Raw genomic sequence first — 20,122 nt, forward strand, 5'->3', positions numbered from 1 at the left:
CCAAGGATATCATTAATAAATTGAAGGATAAACAAGGATACTAATCATAAATGAATGAATCATTACTAAAGCAAGAGCACAGAAAATTTTTTCAAAACCCCCTAGTTCCTATTAAATCAAAGATGCTTTTGCCAGATGATATTAAGTTTGCAAATGAACATGTGCAGGCAGTTGTCCTCATTCCTTCACCAAAAGCAAGATTTTCACAACAAAATGCTTCCTCCTTGTCCCTGGAAGCAAAATGTGCCAAACCATGCTCTTGGGAGAGAAAGCAGGGGAAATCGAGGTACGTCAGGATGATTATGGCTGTCTGGTAGGAATCCTTCTGAGACTGTCCTTGCACAACACTGTGTGTAATTCAGCATTTGAAAATTAAAACGCATTTGGAGTTTTCTATGACAATGGCTTTGTATTGCGTAAGTCCTGAAGTGTTTTCAATCCCTTAACCACTTCCCCCTTACTCAAACTGCCCACATTTCCTTTACGGCATACTATGTGCTAGGAGAAGCACCTTGTCTATCGTATGTGCCTCACCTGCCAGATGCTGAGGCGGAAGGGCGAGAATGGGGGAAAAGCTACGGGGATTACAAAGCCTAATTGGTAGGTACAAAATGGACAGGGGGATATTAAGAATACTATAAGAAATGGAGAAGCCAAAGAACTTACACGCGTGGCCCATGGACATGAACTAAGAGGGCTGGGTGCTGGAGGGAAAGGGATTATTGGGTGGAGGGAGGCAAAGGGGGAAAAACTGGGACAAGGATAATAGCATAATCAATACAATATACTTTAAATAAAAGCATCATATTTGGCACCAAGTCTGCTTCTAATAGACTCACGGCAGCTCTATCCTGAGAATCTAATTTGTATGACATCCTAAAACCACAACTCTAAAAATAGAGTCAGTTTTATATAAAGTATCATTTCACCAAAATGGGTGATGAAAAAGCCCTGTCTGGAGGTGATCTGCCTTCCCCGGCCCTGGAGGGTTTCCTGTCTGAGCTGGACTCTGGTGGCCACACCCCCCACGGGTCCTGCCAAGCCCAGCTCCACCTGGCCAGCTGCTTGGAATCCTCTCTCCTGCCTCGCTGAGTCCGTATCAATTTCCCACAAACCTTTCCCTAGCTTCTTCCCCTCCCTTGAATCAAATCGGCACCTGCTCCTTCTCACCAAACCCTAACAAGCCCCATCCACTGCCTTCTCTCCTCTGTCAAAACCCTGTGGGTGTGAATGCAGTTTCTTAGCCTTCATCTTAGTCTGGGGGAAAACTACTGACCAGCTCGAGTGAAATCTTTTCTACATTCCACCAGACTGTATGGTTAAGACTTCTTTTTTCCCTTTATTTATTTAGATTTTTACTTGCCATAAGGTACTACCGTTGCCTCTTATTAAAGGTAAAAGTCCTGGGTGCCAATTCTGCCTCCTCCACGAACCATGCGACATTGTTTAAGTCACCTAATCTTTTGGATACTCAGTGTTCTAGTCTGTAACAGGTGAATAATAATTATAACAAAATATAACAGTTTTAGAAGTGCTTACTATATTCCAGGCATCCTTACAGGTGAAAATATAATTTTTAATAATACAGAAGAGTGATTAAATAATTTTAGCCAATTCTGTAGCCATTAAAAATAATGAGGTATGTTTTATGTTCTTGCTCCTAATGTAACCGTGTTTAACTACTTCTTGGTTATACTGGGTAACATTGGGATTAGATTTTATCTGGGTAGTCTAGAATTGTTTTTATAATAAAACAATTTTTAAACCTTTAAAAAAAGAAGATGGTATAATAAAATGGAACTATATCAATAATATGTTAAATGGAAAATCAAATATCAGGACAATATACATACCATGATTATTTACATTAAAGTATACATTAGATGTATAAGTAATAGTTCTCTTTATTTCTATGTATATATACACACATATACATGGTTTGAATTTTTAAAAAGAATGTACTTATACATATGTATGGTTTAAATTTTGAAATGAACATTTTAACAGGAAGATTGTAAATAATTGCTTAATTTCTTAAAGAAAATCATATTTTTACTCATGGTATTAAGTTTTATGAATTTACCCCCCCAACTATGACTTTTCTGATTTTACAATGAACTTGAAAAGTATAAAACTCTGATCAAGTTCTTTTAAAGTTTGGCAAAACCATCTGTTTCCCTTTTTAAATTGATTAAGTTCAAAGTAAACATAAACAGTGCTTATGGCAGAAATACTCTCCAATCACAATGAAGAATCTCGGAATTCTCAACATGACATTTGTAAAATCCTGAAGGTGTGGATTAAACTATGAACACACAGATTACGCTATGTTCGTTAGAACCAGCTGCAAAGGGCAGCGCTGTGGCAAGTCACAGGAGTGCTTTCTTTCCAAGCTCTGTCTGCCATCACAGCACCGGTGAAAGCCACAGTTCAGAAAGACACCACATAGAAAAATAAAAAAAAAAAGAGAACAACGATCTTTTCAAATGGACCTGTTGTGCCCTGGCCAATGTGGCTCAGTTGGTCGGTGTGTCATCCTGTAACAGAAGGTTGTGTGTTCAATTCCTGACCTGGGTATGTGAATGGGGGGCAACTAAGCTATGCTTCTCTCTTGCATCGATGTTTCTTTCTCCCTTCCTCTCTCTGAAAGCAATGAAAAAAAGTCCTCAACTGAGGATTAAAATAATAATAACAATAATATAATAGATCTATTGCAAGAAAAAACTTTTTAGAACACTTCTGATTTATATTCTCAACAAGATTCAACAGGGTTTTATCTCTATATGCAGTCCAGAAGTGGGAAGGAGTATTATAACTGTGAGAAATTTTAATTGTCTGTAGTGTAGTATCTGTTAAAAGTTTTATTAATTGACTTTTCAGTTGTCTGATTAGTTTGGTAGTACATTGGAAAGCAATCAAATAAAGTTGACCGATTTGATACTCTATTAAAGAGAAAGATTCTTTTTAAGTTTGATTTGAAGCTTGGTAATTTGAAAACAAAATGGCAGTCAATATATTTTATAGTGGGTACATTTTCTATGATATTTAATAGTGATGAAACTTATTCGATGTCATGGTAGATATTATTGCACTGAGTAAGGTCTGTGTCATGCATGCAATATCCAGTTTATAAGTTTGAATGTTGAACTTGAATTAAGGCAAAATCAACACCTACACATATCGGAGTTCTGTTTCTTGAATGTAGTAAAATTTAGAGCCTCTTTTTTTTAAATCCACCCAGTCTATGTCCAAAGGAACCCAAAACACTAATTCAAAAGAACTTAAGCACCCCTACATTCATTGCAGCATTATTTACAATCGCCATGATACAGAAGCAGCCCAAGTGTCCATCCATAGATGAGTGGATAAAACAACTATGGGGTATTTACACAATGGAATGTACACAAGAAACTTACCCTTTGCAACAGTATGGATGGACTTGGAAAACATTACGTTAAATGAAATAAGACAGTCAGAAAAAGAAAAATACCATGTGGTTTCACTCCTATGTGGACTCGAATGAACAGACTGACTAACAAGGAAAATGGGGACAGATTCATGGATGGAGAGCAGGATGACAGCTAGTGGTTGGGGGGTAGTCGGGAAGTGGAGGGATGGAGCAAAAAGGAAAAAGGACTCAGGGACATGGACAACAGTGTGATGATTGCTGGGGGGAGGGGGTATAAGGGGACTAAACAGTAATGTAAAAAAATACAATAAAGATTAATTTTTTTTAAAATCTACCCAGTCTATAGTATAGTTACTACAATATAGTAATAATGAAATAATGAGATCAATTGATCTCACTTTCAGTCCAGAGTTGAGGTAGGCAAGGAGGCCAGAGAAAACAGGATGAAATCAAGTAACCCCAATTAATTTCTAAAGGACAGAATGTAAGTGTGTTGGAGAAAGTGTCAAAGTATGAAATTGGAATAAGCAGGTGGATGTCATATTATTAAAGTTCTCTGTATGTCACATGTATATTGGAAAGACAATGGAGAGCCACTGAAAAATCTGAAGTAGAGGACTAATTGTAAGCCATTTCCATAGTAGTAGAAAGACAATCCTGGAAGAACTGTGCTATGAAAGTTGAACTGGGAGAAGTGTAGGAAAGGAAAGTTCTAGATTAATGGCATCACTGGACTAGAGGAAGCTAATGAATGAGACGTTTACTAATGAGAACCTGAATTAAGGAATTGACTTGAAAAATAGAAAGTTGGAGCATGTCTGGGAAATAATTAGACACATAAATAGGTAATTTTTTTATAATCCACATACCGAGATTCTTATTAATTTTTAAAAAACCTGCTAGTTAGCCGTATAATCACTATCCTCTTTCCTTATTGTATCCTCAAGTCTTGATTCCTTCTGTCATTCCCCAGTGTGTTTTTCCAACATTCCTGGTTTCTAATTCTTCCCAGAATGTTAACATACCACCTAGCCACCATGATACAGGAAAACTACAGGTTTTTAGAGGAAAAGAGCTAAGTTTTTCTTGTTCACCCTCCAAATGTTCTGTCCATAGTCTCTAGCACATAGTAAGCACTCAGTATGTTTCTGTTGAATAAACAAATGGTTGGCTTCCCTTGGGTCACATCTGGAATGTCTGCTCGAGGTATCAGTTGGATTCCCTTGTTGCTAAGTATAGAAACCATCTCTGGAGAGACAGTGAGGAATCACAACTTTGGGGTTATAGCAAGGAACGGAGATAAAAGTCGTAGGCTTGATTAGCAGGGTCGCTTTTTTTTTTTAACTAAGAAATCAGAGTATATTGGAAGGCCAGCTGGAGATCACAAAGCCTATAGGAAGGCTAAGGAAAACTCAAGAACCAAAGCAAATCTTTGTGGGTGCGGCATGCAGGAAACATAGACACATTCTGGGAGCAGTAAGGCCTTAACGATGGAATGAATAAAGTCTCAGCCTTTATCACTTCATTCAGCATCAAATTAGAAAGTAATAACATGTGATGGGCACAATTTGTGTGGAATGCCTAATTGTCATCAAGGGTAAAAAAATCTGACAGTTTGGGCGCCTAGAGCACAACCCAGGCAGAGTGGAGCCTCTACAAGCACTTGCCCGGTGTTTGAAAGGTGCTCGGCTTTTGGCTGAGGAGGACAAAGCTGGCTGATCACTGCACAACCAGATTATACCCAGGAAAAGGTTACTCCTGGATAACCTTTTATCCAGGAATAGGAAAAGGTTAATTCCATAAATAGGAAAAGGTTATTCCTGGATAACCTGTTATCCAGGAAAAGGAAAAGGTTAATTCCATAAAAGTAAATATCGTGTTAGAAGCAAAAGATGGCAGGGCAGCCACAAACCAGTAAATATTCCCTACATCTACAAAATGCTAAGGATACAGTAGTTTTCATTATATTCAGAGTACTCAGGAAGTCCTGTAACTAATGCTAGAAAATAGCATTTTTTTAAAAAAAAGGAAATTGCTAAGATTAAATTTCTTTCTTTTAATATTTTACTTATTTATTTTCAGAGGGAAAGGGAGGGAGAAAGAGAGGGAGAGAAACATTAAGGTGTAGTTGCCTCTCGCACATCCCCACCGGGGACCCAGCCTGTAATCCACACATGTGCCCTGACCGGGATTCGAACCAGTGACCCCTTGCTTCACAGGCCACACTCAGTCCACTGAGCCACACTAGTCAGGGCAGATTATATTATCTTTAACAATAAAATTGTATCAATAAACCATAATTTCCCCTCAATTTCTCTATTTCTTGATTTTTCTCTATTTTGTGCAAACTAATGTGCTTTCTGAGATAGGATTTGAATGCTTTGCTCTGTTATTACAAGTTTTAGGTGTTCATACACTCTTTTTATTCCCCATTCTTTTTCCTTCCTCCTGAGAAAGCAAGAAAAAGAATTATTTTCTAGTCTGATGATAATCTGTCTCATGTCATTCTTTCTGTATTTCCTTACTTCATTCTGGAATTTAACTTTTCCCCCTGACCTAACCCAGCCCCAGTTTATTAAACTTCAGACTGTGGTGTAATATGAAACATTTCCCTGAGTCACGTAAGTAAGGGTAGCTTTTCCTATTGAAGTTTGTTATCAGTATTTTGAAATCTTTTCCCTTTTCCATGTCCACAGAAAATGGGATGTGATAGGATATTGTAATGAGTCAAACTCACTTTTTACAGAAATAAAAATGCATTATATTATTTTATTGTATTATTTGTGTGATGTTGAGATGATAGCCCAGAGATCTATCCAAAGTCCTGGAGTTACTGATTATTATAATGTTACCTCTGACCTGTGGGAGAGCCACAGATAGTGTGATTTAACACTAAGGACTATAAAGACCTGCTAAATGAGAAGATAAAACTCCCAGCCATGCAACACTGAAATAAAATACATCCACAAGAAAGCCTTTTTTTTTAAACCAGAGTGCAATATGTGTAGAATCCCTAGAGAACAACACACGAGCTGACTGTCACGGGTCTCTCCTGATTTGGGTGAAGGGAAAGCGGTAGGATTCTCCTTTTGCTTCTTTAAGGTGGTTATATGAGAATAATTGTATACCTAGATTTTAAAAACAGAGTAAGTAGAACATTTTCCTAGATTAAGCAAGGAAAAAAAGCCATAAAAATCATAACGAAACAGCATTGTTCTGCCTCTGTCTCTCAGCCACACATGCAGGGGCCCCAGATTCTCCCAGCTTGGCCTTGGGAGCAGCTGAGTGTGTCAAGGTCGTGCTCACAGTTAGTTCACAAGCTGCAGGGCTTCTCCTGCCCTCCTCCTCCGGTCCTCGGTTTCGGTCGTGTCCTCTCTGATGGCAACATTCTGCCCCGCCTCTTCTCTTCCATGTATTGTGCCGGGTCTGTAACTCAGCCTGCTCCCAGAGCAGCCACACCTGGAGACATTTCCCTTATCCCACAGCGTTGCTACGCTCTGTCGCACAGGACACAAAGAAGTGTTGCTTTGACCTCTCAAGTTTTTAAATATAATTCTTGTATTTTTATCATTTCCTCTTTTGAGGCCCTGGCACAAATCTGTCGGAACCAGGGTGCACTGCAGGGACAAGCTGAACAACACATCCCCAGCGTTACTCAGACTTACCCTTCCATTATGACACTGACCCTTCGGCTTGGGACTGACTCACTCTTTTACAGAATAAGTACTGTTCCTGGTGGTCCCTCAGTCACTATGCAAATTGTCTCTGTTGGGTATTTCCAACCCAGTCTTACAGACAACCCAGCTCTCCAGAAGGTACATAGGCTCCACAAACTCAGGCGTTTTGCCTCGCAGGAAAGAGAAAATCCTCTGTAGAATCTGCAGAATACTCTATTGCTAGTGTAGCGAGCCTTGTGTGTCCCCCTCCACCCTGGATCTGATCAGGATCTTGCAAACCATACAGAGGAGGTCTCATGGGGACATGTCAGCTTTCGTCTTGCTTGACCTCGGTGTCGTACGTTTGGTACCACCTTGTTGAAAGTTTTCCTCCCATTTTTTTCTTAGTCATTCCCTCCTGGTTTTCTGTCTGCTGTGTTCTTCAGATGGCGGAAATGATTTTCATGTCTCTATTTCTAGCCTGGATCACTTTTATAACAAGGAGAATATTTGTTACTTCATATCTCACCGCTTATTGTATATGTAAACATGGGTTGTTCCAAAGTATGTCAATAGGACATGTTCAAAACCAGCTTCTATTTCCTTATTTATTCAGTTCTCATTGTGTTTCTGTTAATACCACCAGCCATGTACTTCACTGTTTAAAGACTTTAGACAACTTCAACTTTTCTTTCACTCTCAAACTCTCAACATCGGTTATTACACTATGCTAATGATATCTCCAAAGTGCTTGCAGTACAATCCTTCTCATGAATTCCATTGTTGTAGACCCAGTTTGGTCACCTGTCAACAATAGCACTTTTTGTCCAGTATCTTCCTATCCACAGACATCCTTCAGTATAGGATCATCCCCAAGATAACCCCAAAGTTATCTTTCAAAAAAGTACCAATTTGTGTTCCTCCATTGGTTAAAAACCTACTACTTTCCATTGCCTATGACCATTTACAGTCTCTTTCCAACCAATCAGCCCATTTTCATATCATCCAAGTTTCCTACATTCTAGTCAAAAGAATCCATCTATCATTTCCGGAACATGCTATTCACTTTTATGCCTTTTTACCTTTCTCCATGTTGGTAACTCTCTTGAAATGCCTCCTTCCCTTTTCCTAGTAAGCACCTTTCAAGTTTATATTTGAATTCCACCTTCTTTCTAAAGTCTTCTGCCCATTGCGTTTCACAAATCTCATGCTCTCCAAGATCTACATTACCTGTTGCAGCAAATCGTGCATACATACGGTTATTTCATTATCTTTACCTAGAATGTACCAGCATCTTAATCTTGTTGCCTGGCACACATCTGGAAAGGACAAAAGCAAGATAGCAAAAGCAGAGTAAACTAAAGATGAGAATTTTTAAATTAAAGTATATATATTCAATCTTCTTGTTAACTGATTAAACATTAGTTGTGTCAAAATAATAGCTTGTCTAGTATTCTCTGCAAACTGTGCCTATTAAAAAGACCTGGATCTAAATATTAAATGCTAGTTGAAAAAACAAAATCAGAATTTTGTATGGATGCATGATTGCCATAAACTAGATGTCATGGCTCTGATTCTACTCAATAATTCAATTGTTTGTACTTAGATGAAGCGATGATAATTCTTTTGGTTATAAGTAGCCAAATTTGGTTAAAATTGACTCTGACTAGGAAAGCAAAAAGGGATGTGTATTATAAGTAATCCGTTTTCTTACTGAACATAAGGATAGGCCATGGCTGCTTCAAGCACGACTCAAATGGGCATTTAACTGCGAAATCTCTCTCAACTTTCATCTTCGCTAATCTCCGAAACTACTCCATCATTCTCCTTCTCTCCTCCTCCCCCTTCCTCTCGGTAAATTTGTTTGTAAGAATGCTAAGTTCACTTTTATTCTGGACAAAGATTTAATTATTTAAACTTTGGGACTTTATTAAATCTTCATTATGTTGATTTCTGATAAGGAGTAGAAACTCATGGCATAAATTATTTTTACAGGGCAAGGGAGGAGCACTAGAATCACCCGCTACATTCAGAATTTCTCATTAAACTCCAGATCTAATGGGGATTTCCAATGCCATGCACTCCCTGTAGAGCTTTAAAAAGAAAACTTTTTAAATAGTTAACGCGGAAGGTGACATCTGTTAAAGTGTTAGGCGTACATTGTATTTCAACATATATGAAGTCATCATCTTACAAAGCATGTTGACACAAAGTCCATAGTATCATAGGAAACTAAGAATTAATGGATTTTGCATGAAAAGGAAGTGGAATTTTGCCAAGACAGTTACAGCTACAAGACAATTTTTTTGTTAGGTTGGGTGGCTTCTCCTTTACTGGTATTTGGGTCAAAGTGTGACTTGTGAGTCACAGAGCACAAAGAAGGGTTGGAGTGACTGGACACGACACTTGCCAGGTGTTTTCTAGTATGCCATTTATAATAAGGGGTCATGGGGCCATCCCGCAATGTAATTATTTAATTATGAGAAACTTAAAGGGAAATATTTGAAGATTAGAGATTGGAAAATCCCAAATGCTTCCATTGTGGTGGAAAAATCCCATGGACCTAAACAAATAAACAAAGGATATATCTAAACAAAAGTCACAAACAGGTCATCATGTAATTACAGGTATAAATCATGCTCATGTAAATACTGTACGACAAAGAAACCTATGGGGGAAGGACAGGGAAGTGTTTCTAAATAGGAATATTTTTGCAATTAATAAAGAAAAAGGAGACTTGAACTATAATCTATGCGTGTGGCTCTAAAATTAAAAAGTGTAAAAGTAACTGCAAAAAATGTTTTGGGATAAATATGAGGATTCCTGAGGAATCTTGTGACTTCCTTCCTAACACATTTGGAAATATGTTGTAGTGGGGTTTTTTTCCTTATTTAATGAGGACTTTAATGCAGCTGTATTCTTTTAGAAACTGAAGATTCTTTGGCTAAACTTCAGAAATTACTTAAATTTCATCTGCACCTGAATCCAGCAAGCTTTTATATTCAAGTTCCTTATACTCTTAACCTGGGTATTGGAAGGTAGGGAACTCATTGGGATAGCAATTTCCCAATATTTATATATTCAAATAAAAAATGTTTGTAAGGCCATAGTAATCAAAACAGCATGATACTCGCATAAAAACAGACACATAGATCAGTGGAATAAAATAGAGAGCCCAGAAATAAACCCACACCTTTATAGTCAATTAATATTTGACAGAGGAAGCAAATACATACAATGGGCTAAAGATAGTTTATTCAATAATAGTGTTGGGAAAATTGGACAGAAACATGCAGAAAAATGAAACTGTGTTACCTTCTTACACCACACACAAGAATAAATTCACAATGGACCCAAAACCATGAAAATGATAGAAGAAAACATTAGGCAGCAAAATCTCAGACATTGCTCATAGCAGTATTTTTTCTGATATTTCTCCCCAGGCAAGGGAAACAAAAGAAAAAATAGATAAATGAAACTATATCAAATTAAAAATGTTTTGCACAGCAAAGGAAATCATCAACAAAATAAAAAGACAACCAACAGAATGGGAGTTGTCTGATAAGGGGTTAATATCCAAAATTTATAAAGAACTTACAAAACTCAATGCCAAAAAAAAAAAAAACAAAAAACAAACAACCCAATAGAAAACAGGCAAAGGACCTGAATAGACACTTCTCCAAAGAGGACATACAGATGGCCAATATGAAAAGACATATGAAAAGATGCTCAATGTCACTGATCATCAGAGAAATGCAAATTAAAATCACAATGAAATACCATCTCACTCCTGCCAGAATGGTTATCATCAATAAAGCAACAAACAACAAGTGCTGGTGAGGATGTGGAAATGGAACCCTTTTGCACTGTTGGTGGGAATACAAACTGGCCATACTGCAAAGCAGTGTGGAGGTACCCTGAAAAATGAAAAATGGATCTGCCTATCTACCCAGCCATCCTACTTCTGGGAATATATCTGAAGGAGCCCAAAACACTAATTTGAAAGAACATAAACACCTCTGTGTTCATTGCAGCATTATTTACAGTCTCCAAGATATGGAAGCAGCCCAAGTATCCATCAGTAGATGAGTGGAGAAAACAACTTTGGTTCATTTACACAATGAAATACCACTTGGCTATAAAAAGAATAAAATGTTACCTTATGTGACAGTATTGATGGACCTGGAGAACATTATGCTAAGTGAAACAAGCCAGTCAGAGAAAAACAAATGCCATATGATTTCACTCATTTGTATAAACTAATGAACACACCGAACTAACAAGGAAAATGGGGACAGACTCGTGGGTGGAGAGCAGTTGACAGCTAGAGGAGTGAGGGGAGGCTGGGGGTGAAACAAAAAGGAAAAAAGGACTCATGGACATGGACAACAGTGTAGTGTTTTCTGGGAAGGAGGAGGCTATAAGGGAACTAAGTGGTAATGGAGAAAAAATAAAAATTAAATTAAAAAGAAGAAATATTTGTTGGGTCCCTACCTTACTCTACCAGTCAATGTTCTTGGCACTATGGAAATGAAGGACAAGTTTCTTTTTCTCATGGGGCTCACTTTCTACTGGAGAGACAAAGCAACTAAACAAGTAAGTAAATTTAAGCAAGTTAACTAAACTATGGAAAGAGCTAAGAAAGAAACAAATCAGGTAATAAAACAGCATGCAATGTCTCTGAAAGGTGATGTTTGAATTGAGACATAGCTCCAGCCATGAGGAAAGCTTGCGTAAAGACATTTCATACACAGAGAACAGGTGAAACCTCGAGAAGCAAAACTCTGAGTTTGTTCTGGGAACAGAAGAGAGTCCAGGGTAGCCGCAGCAACGGGAGCGAGAAGGAGAGGACTCAGCATGAGCCTGACAGGGCCGGCAGAGCCCAGGGCGCTGCAAGGAGCTCACAGTTTGTTGAAAATGCCATGGCAAACCACTGAACTTCTGGGGTAGGCTCAGTGTCCAACATCATTCAACAAAACTAATAACAATTTCAAGATGTCAACTAACACTTTCAGAGATTTTGAATTGCTTTTCAGAAGAAATTTTTTTCCATCATGAGATCCAACATTTTTTTTCTTTCGTACTCTATCCCATTGCTGAAGACATGAGAACTTAGTTGTGAAGTATGATGTTAAGTACAGCTCTTATTATAAAGGATATCACTTGAAAAATTAAGAGTTTACATTTCTGAAAACTTTTATAGATCATGAATGAGAAATAATCTGTGTGGAGAAAGTGGTTGTGCAGTACAAAGGTAAGAAGTTAATTCATTTTTATTGCTTTGAGATGAACTAAGGAAGGTTTTCTCTAATAGAGGTAATAATATTTATTATTTTATTCTGATTAAAAATGCATTGGATACTAATTTTAGTGAATTTGGCAAATAGAGGTACAAAAAAAGAAAATAATAATCATAATAACATTACTTTCTAGTCCTTTCTTCATCATTCTGATATGTATTTGTCAAAACTGAAATTTTGTAGGATATGAAATTGTTTTTTAAAATATCAATGTGTGGTTGCCTCTTGAGCACCCCCTACTGGGGACCTGACCCACAACCCAGGCATGTGCCCTGACTGGGAATCAAACCAGTGACCCTTCGGTTTGCAGGCCAGCACTCAATCCACTGAGCCACACCAGCCAGGGCTGAAATTTTTAAGCCAAATTATCTTGATTTAATATTACATTTTGGACAACTTTTCATGTCAGTAAATTTGCTTTAACAATGCCATGTTAATAGTTGCATAATAATTCTTCTTGTGGCTATATGATCATTAATTTTTCATTTATCTGTTTAGTTTTCTTTTTTCCCTCTTTATAAGGGTTTATGAGAAACTGTTACAGAACCTTTTTATTTTAAAATTTGTCTCACTGCATTAAGAGCCATAGGGCCAAATCCTTGGCAAGCAGAAACATAAGAATTCTCAGTGGTGGAATAAATTTCTTCCAGTTAAGTTACTAATCATCACAGTGACTAATAACCCAACCTCAACAATGACAGCAAAAAAATACTAATGGTGCAAATATTGGAGTGCATTTTCTAGGTGTCTGTGAAAAACTTTTTTCACCTGGGGGTGTTCTCTCCCCTTTCTCTCATGTGGCCTTGGAGGTTGTGTTTAGCATGGAATAAAGTGGGTGTGGTGCAGTCCCTGATTCCGAATTCAAAGTGGGATTGCCAACCCCCAAGAAAACTGCTCACCAAGGGTGTGTTCTGTGTATCCTAACGTAACATGCCGCGTTTTGAAATCAATAACTACCCTGAGTAAAAAACTCTTTGTGGAGGCAAAAATTAATGCTGAAGTTTTTATTACAGATACTTGGCTTCAGTCTAAAGTTAAAATGCCATGTATACATTAAAAATAGTATTTATCATCTCCTATTTGACAAGAAAGGGGAACCTCTGCCCTGATGAAGCCTCTACTCTAGTGGACAGACAGACAGCAGTCAAGTAGTCGCACAAATAAACAGTTGCAACGTGTCTTAGGAAAGACACGCAGTCCTATGAGAAAGCCTAACAAGCAACCGGTCTCAGCCTGGGGAGGGTCGAGAATGTCTACCAGACAGGAAGAACAGTAAGTGAAAGGCTCATTGAATAAATACTCACTGTTACGAATCCTTGGGAGGAAAGTATAATAGTTTACAAATAACTAGTTCAAACTACTCATTAAGCTTTCACCAGAGCCTAGTCAGTTTACCAGTCATGTTTTAAGCATTTACATGAAATGGCAACGTCATTTACTAGGCAACCGTCACTGCCTCCAAACAGTGACATATAAACATTAAAACAGAAAAAGAAAGAGCATTTGAACCAGAGCCTCGTTTAAAACATTATGGACCCATGCTGTGTATGCCGTTACACACCATTAGAGTGTACAGCAATATTTGTGGGGGCTGGGGAGATACAAACACAGCATCCCTAAGATGTTCGTTAGCTACAAAGACAGGGTTTTTTTGAGCTTTCTGCCCATAGTTTTTCATACCAATTAGAAAGAAGAAATGACAAGTGTTTTTCATGGGTAAGTAACATTCAGAAATATGTTCATAGCCATCATCAAAAAGTCCTTCGGTATACATTTTAACCAAAGTCTCCAAAACTGCCAATAAGGAGAAGCAGTAGTAGGATTAGCAGTAGTAGTAGCAATAGTATCAGTTGTAGTAGTTACTGAATTTAACATAAACTTACCAGGCTAGTGCTTTATCACTAATACACTTTTTTAAAATTTTTTGGTTGGCAAATGATCTTTAATTGAAATATTTTCCTGTGTTGTTATTTTATTTTATTGATTTGAGGCAGGAGCAAGAGAGAGAGAAAAAAACTGATGTGTTGTTCCACTTACTGATGCATCCATTGGTTGATTCTTGTATGTGCCCTGACTGGGGATCAAACCCGCAACCTTGGCATATTGGGATGATGCTTTAACCAACTGAGTTACTCAGCCAGGGCTATTGCTAATACTTACAATTGCTGTTCAAGACAGGTATAATGATCTTTGCTTTATAGAAGACAAGGTTTTGAGCAGAGAGGTTAAATGAGCCATTCAAGATCACACAGGGAGCAATGTTCCAGACACTGTTGCTTGGACCCAGGGAACTTGCCTGGCTCTGGCTCTAACGATATCATTTCTTTGGGGGTAACACTCTATTTTCATAGCTATAAGATCTGATGCCCCATTTACTTTTATCTGCCTCAGTTTAAAGCAGAAAATGTAAAAATTATGTAAATGTTCCTTCAAAGTACTAGACAAATGCTCAACATCATGTTTATTAATGACTTAGTAGAATCTGACAAAAGATGTGAAAATGCTTCTTGTAAGACAAAATGCTCTACAGAGAGGGTTATTATAAAAATAAAAATGAAAATGGCAAGAAACACCACCACAGCAATGCTTTTGATTATCATTTCCTTAATTTTTGCAACCTACCTGGTTCCAATAATCTTCATAATAAGGAATATTCTCTGAATAGAAACAATAGTTAAGAGAGATAATAAATCCTGTTTTCAATAGAATAAGTTATTACAATAGGAAGGAATGATTTAGAAATGGCATGCAGCAGAAACTTGTTATAACACAGGAATTGACTAGCAACAAGGGTCATATCCAGTTCAAAATAACAGACATGTCTATAGAAAATATAATATAATATTATTTTAGAAGGGTAGTGGCAGAACCTATAATTAAATCCACATGTCTAATCTGGATTTGCTGTTCTACTCCATGGCTTTAGTAAATTTTAGAATAAGTGACTTACAGAATGTATTGCAAAGTGATGAGCCAAATCCTTCACACACATATGAACTTTACAATATCTGGGTAAGTTTATTCTGGGTAAGGGAAATAAGTGGAAATGTGATTACATATAAGAAAAGATGGGAAAAACAATCATGAACAGAATTCTGCTCCAGATAAAATGAAATACAAATAAAAAGGTTACTAGATAATAGTTATGATCATAATAATTATATTAGAAAGTTTACCTCCATCTCCTGAAAAACACGAGTGAAGGAAAAAATAGTCTCATCTTTTTTCATTTCTACCACAGACAGTGTGAAAATGAGGCTATTGCTTATGTGAGAACCCCAGTTTGATGTGATTGTTCTCTCTCCCCTGAAATGTGCAACAACATCCTGCCAATTCTGCCTGTAATGATCAGAGAAAGGGGACAGAAACGAGAGAGGGGCAGGGGGAGACAGAGAGAGAGAGATACCTCATGGATCGAAGCTCTGAATAGTTTGACTTAAAATAAAATTAAAAGAAATGGAATGATTGGCAGTCCCAGAAGTCTGTTCGATAGGGTTAGTGTGTGGGGAGAAGACTTTAAAATCTTAAAGAGCCCTGTGGCAGGAAGAGAAGAAAGAGTGAGATTTCCACAGACTGCACAGAAGAGGAGCTGGAGAGGAACGGCTCATGCAGCAGGCCCATGCTTCAAAAACTAAGGACTTCCTGCTCCTGGAAGCACAGAGAGAACTAGTCAAATAGAACTGAGTTTCCACTCAGAGTAGACTCCAAATGGATCGCAAGGAGCAGCTTAAGCCTGAAGGAGAGCCCTGCACATTCTGAATTCTGTGTGTGTGAGAGAGAGACAGAGAAACTTGAGTAGATCCTGGCTAAGAATTTGTCCAATTAGATTGTTTAGGTGCACAACGCCACTACTTACCCAAGGCCCAGCATCTGACTTATGTTTGAAAACAAGCTTTTTATTTAAGCAGTGGTACACAATTGTAAAGAAAACTTACCCTAGCTGGCAACCTGTATGATTATGATTAACCACATGATTAAAAAACATGTTATCATTTACTTTTGCACCCCCCAAAATATTCATAGGTATAAACCTAAAAACATATGTACAAGGCCTATGTGAGGAAAACTACAAAACTGATGAAAAATAGAACTAAACAAATGGAAAGGTATTTCATGCCTCTGGGTAGGAAGATTCAATATTGTCAAAATACCATTTCTTCCCAAATTGATCTGTAGATTCTCAATGCAATCTCATTAAAAGTCCCTGAAGTTATTTTATGGATATAGACAAACAGATTCTGCAGTTTTTACAGAGAAGCAAAAGGTCCAGAATTGTCAGCACAGCATTGAAGAAGAACAAAGTTGAGGAAGTAATGCTATTGAACTTCAGCACTTACTATAAAGTTATAATTATCAAGACATTGTGGTACCGACAAAAGGATAGACAAATAGATCAATGGAATAGAGATCCCAGGGTAGACACACACAAATAGAGTCAATTGATTTTTGACAAAGCAGCAAAAGCAAATCAATAAGCAAAGACAGTCTCTTTAACAAATGATGCTGAACAACTGGACATCCACATGCAAGAAAAAGAAAAGAAGACAAAGGATTCTAGACACAAACCTTGCATTCTTCACAAAAATTAACTCAGAATGGATCATATACCTACATGTAAGACTATAAAACTCCTAGATGATAAGGTAGGAGAAAACCTGTATGACTAGGGTATACTGATGCCTTTTTAGATATAACACCAAAGACATAATCCATGAAAGAAATAATTGATAATCTACACTTTGTTAAAATTAAAACTTCTGCTCAGCAAAACACAGTATCAAGAGAAGGAGAAGACAAGCCACAGGCTGGAAGAAAATATTTACAAAAGATTCGATATTTATAAAAGGTTGTAGTACAAAATTTGTGATTCTGACTGTATGACATTGTGGAAAAGGCAAAAACTATGGACACAGTGAAAAGATCAACGGTTGCCAGGGGTGGTAGAGAGAAAGTGGGGGAGAGATGAACAGGCAGAACATGGAGGAGTTTTAGGGTAGTGAAAACATTATATATGATATGATGATGAACCTGTGTCACTATACATTTGTCCAAATCCACTGATTTTTCATTTTGAAAGTCCCAAAGAGCCCAGTGAAGTGAATGAAGAAGCACTCATACTTAAGCGATCAGTAAAGTATTGCCTGATCTTCCCCTCAAAACCAGTACGCCCTCCTGCGTCTAAATCATCACTTCCTTCCTCCTGTTAATGGGGAGGACGCATCCATCCCCCTCTCAAAGCTAACCTCTCACTTGTAGCCTGGGTCTGAGGAGTCGAGTCTGCTTAAAGCCTTGGCTCCCTTTGTGCCTTTCCTTCCAGCTGTGCCATTTCCACCCACAAGCAATTATGCTTTAGAATTCTCACCCTAAACCAACAGCAAAAATCTTCCTATCATCACAATCTGTCTTAGATCCTATCTGATTTCTCAGCTCTCCTTGAAAGCATTCCCTTGTTACAGAGATTATTTTTAAAATCTTATTTATCGATTGATTTTATAGAGAGAGAGGAAGGGGGAGAGAAACATCAACTCATTGCTCCACCCATTTATGCATTCATTAGCTGCTTCTTGTAACTGCCCTGACCGGAGATTGAACCCACAACCTTGGCATATTGAGAAGATGGTCTAACCAACTGAGCTACCCAGCTGGGATTTTGGAGAGGTTTTTTTTTTAAGATTTTATTTATTTATTTTTAGAGAGGGAAGGGAGGGAGATAGAGAGAGAGAGAGAGAAACATCAATGTGCGGTTGCTGGGGGTTATGGCCTGCAACCCAGGCATGTACCCTGGCTGGGAATCGAACCTGGGACACTTTGGTTCCCAGCCCACGCTTAATCCACTGAGCTACGCCAGCCAGGGCTGGAGAGATTTTTAAAACATAGATTATCTCTTCCCTCTCTAGTATGTATATTTTTTTAGAAAAAAAGAATTGTTGACTAATATTGCCTGCAGTTCCTCATTTCCCATTCACTTCACAGCTCACTCCTATCTGGATTCCACACCCCAAAATCCACTGGCCCTGCTTTGGTTCAGGGCATCTGAAGCTGGATACTGTCACACTCAATGGACTTGGCATTCACCTTCCCAGCCCCTCCTGGGAGTTTGATACAGCTGATCACTCTTTTCCTCTCCTAAATCTACAGGTTCCTGACTTTTTTCCTTCCCTCATTGGCTTTTCCTTATCCGTCTCCTTTGCTGATTTCTCCAGCCTCACTAACCCCCTAAATGGTAGACTTCTTCAGACCTGACCTGGCAGTCTCCCCTTCTGTGCTCTCCCTGGCTTGTCTCGTAGTTCCCGTGGTGTAACGACCACAGATGAGCTGTCGAACTGCACATCTGTATGTCGGGGATGGCTTCTCTGCTGAGTTCCTGCCTTGCCCATCCATCCTCTTCCCTGATACTCCAGCTTGCCTGTCTTACTAACATCGCAGATTTAAAATGTTCAAAACATGAAACAAACCCTGGTTCTCATTCAGGACAATTCATTTGACCAAGTTTATGTTTCATTACCTGCTATAGGAAGAATCTTTCCATATTTTGTCTCACTTAATCCTCACAGCAAGAAAGCATGATTGTTATATTACAAAGAAAACTCAGAGGCATTCGGTCAGTTATTAAAAATTGAAGTTCTCTTTGCTCTCAGTTTCAACTTCCTCCTTCCCACTCTTCTCTAAATCACTGTAGATGTTTGTCAAAAACATAATTCTCATCATGTTATTCTTCTGCTGAAAATCCTTTAATGGTTCTGAATTGGCTAGAGAATAACACGTCCTTATCATGGCATTTACAGGTTTTGTGACTGGCTCCTGCCTTCCTCCCCAGCTTCATTTGCTCCCACTTCCCACTACACCTTATAGATTCCAGCCGTATCAACCACTTTAGAGATTCCGTTTAAACAAGCTGCACTCTTTCTTTCCCCTGTACCTTTACCCAAGCTGTGTCTTCTGCCCTCAAAGTTTGCTCTACACCTAGTGGACTTTGGGATTGCCTAGCTGCCACTTATTTTATTTCCTTCCATAGCTACCCCCATTGTTGTTTAACTATCCACACTTCCCTGGTGCTTTGGTTGGAGCTTGGCTCAACTCTAGCAAATTAGCATAATTTTACACCTTGTGAATATAGTTTTTGTTTCAGATGACCCATAAGAGACAGTGAGAGAGATGTAAGTCGTGGTTTACAAGAAAAATCTTTCCTGATTCTTCTAAGGGGATTCTGGAATTGGCATTCTTTTCCTCTCTTGCAACTGACGGGTGCTTGGTACCCATTTTGTGACCATGAAGGAGAATGAATGCTAAACTGAAACAGAGTCTACAAAGGTCAAGGAGAGAAAGGGTTACATGGGGCCGTTCCTTAATGACATCACTGAGCCGCTGAAACAACCGACCCTGAAGCTCACTTTACCTCTGGCCTTTCCAGTTGTTTGAAATACGTTTATTGACATTTTTTCCGGCACTTGCAACTGAAAGCAGCTAAATGTTACACCACATTTTATCATGTAAATAATGTCAACTAATAATAGACCTTTCTTAATCTCTCCAGGTATTTTTTTTCCAGTAAAAGTTCCTTGTGTATAGCTCTATCAAAACCTATACTACATTGGTTTAATTATTAGTCTGCTTCCCAGGAGACTTGAACAATTTTAGAAAAGAAGTTCATGCTATTTGCTGGTCTGTGAGTGTGTTATAAGCCTGACTGTGCTCAGAACAGCCTACCATCCTACCCCAAAACACATTTATTTAATCCAGAGTTTCTCAACTTCAGC

Source organism: Phyllostomus discolor, chromosome 14, assembly GCF_004126475.2.
Source record: "Phyllostomus discolor isolate MPI-MPIP mPhyDis1 chromosome 14, mPhyDis1.pri.v3, whole genome shotgun sequence".
Taxonomy (NCBI): domain Eukaryota; kingdom Metazoa; phylum Chordata; class Mammalia; order Chiroptera; family Phyllostomidae; genus Phyllostomus; species Phyllostomus discolor.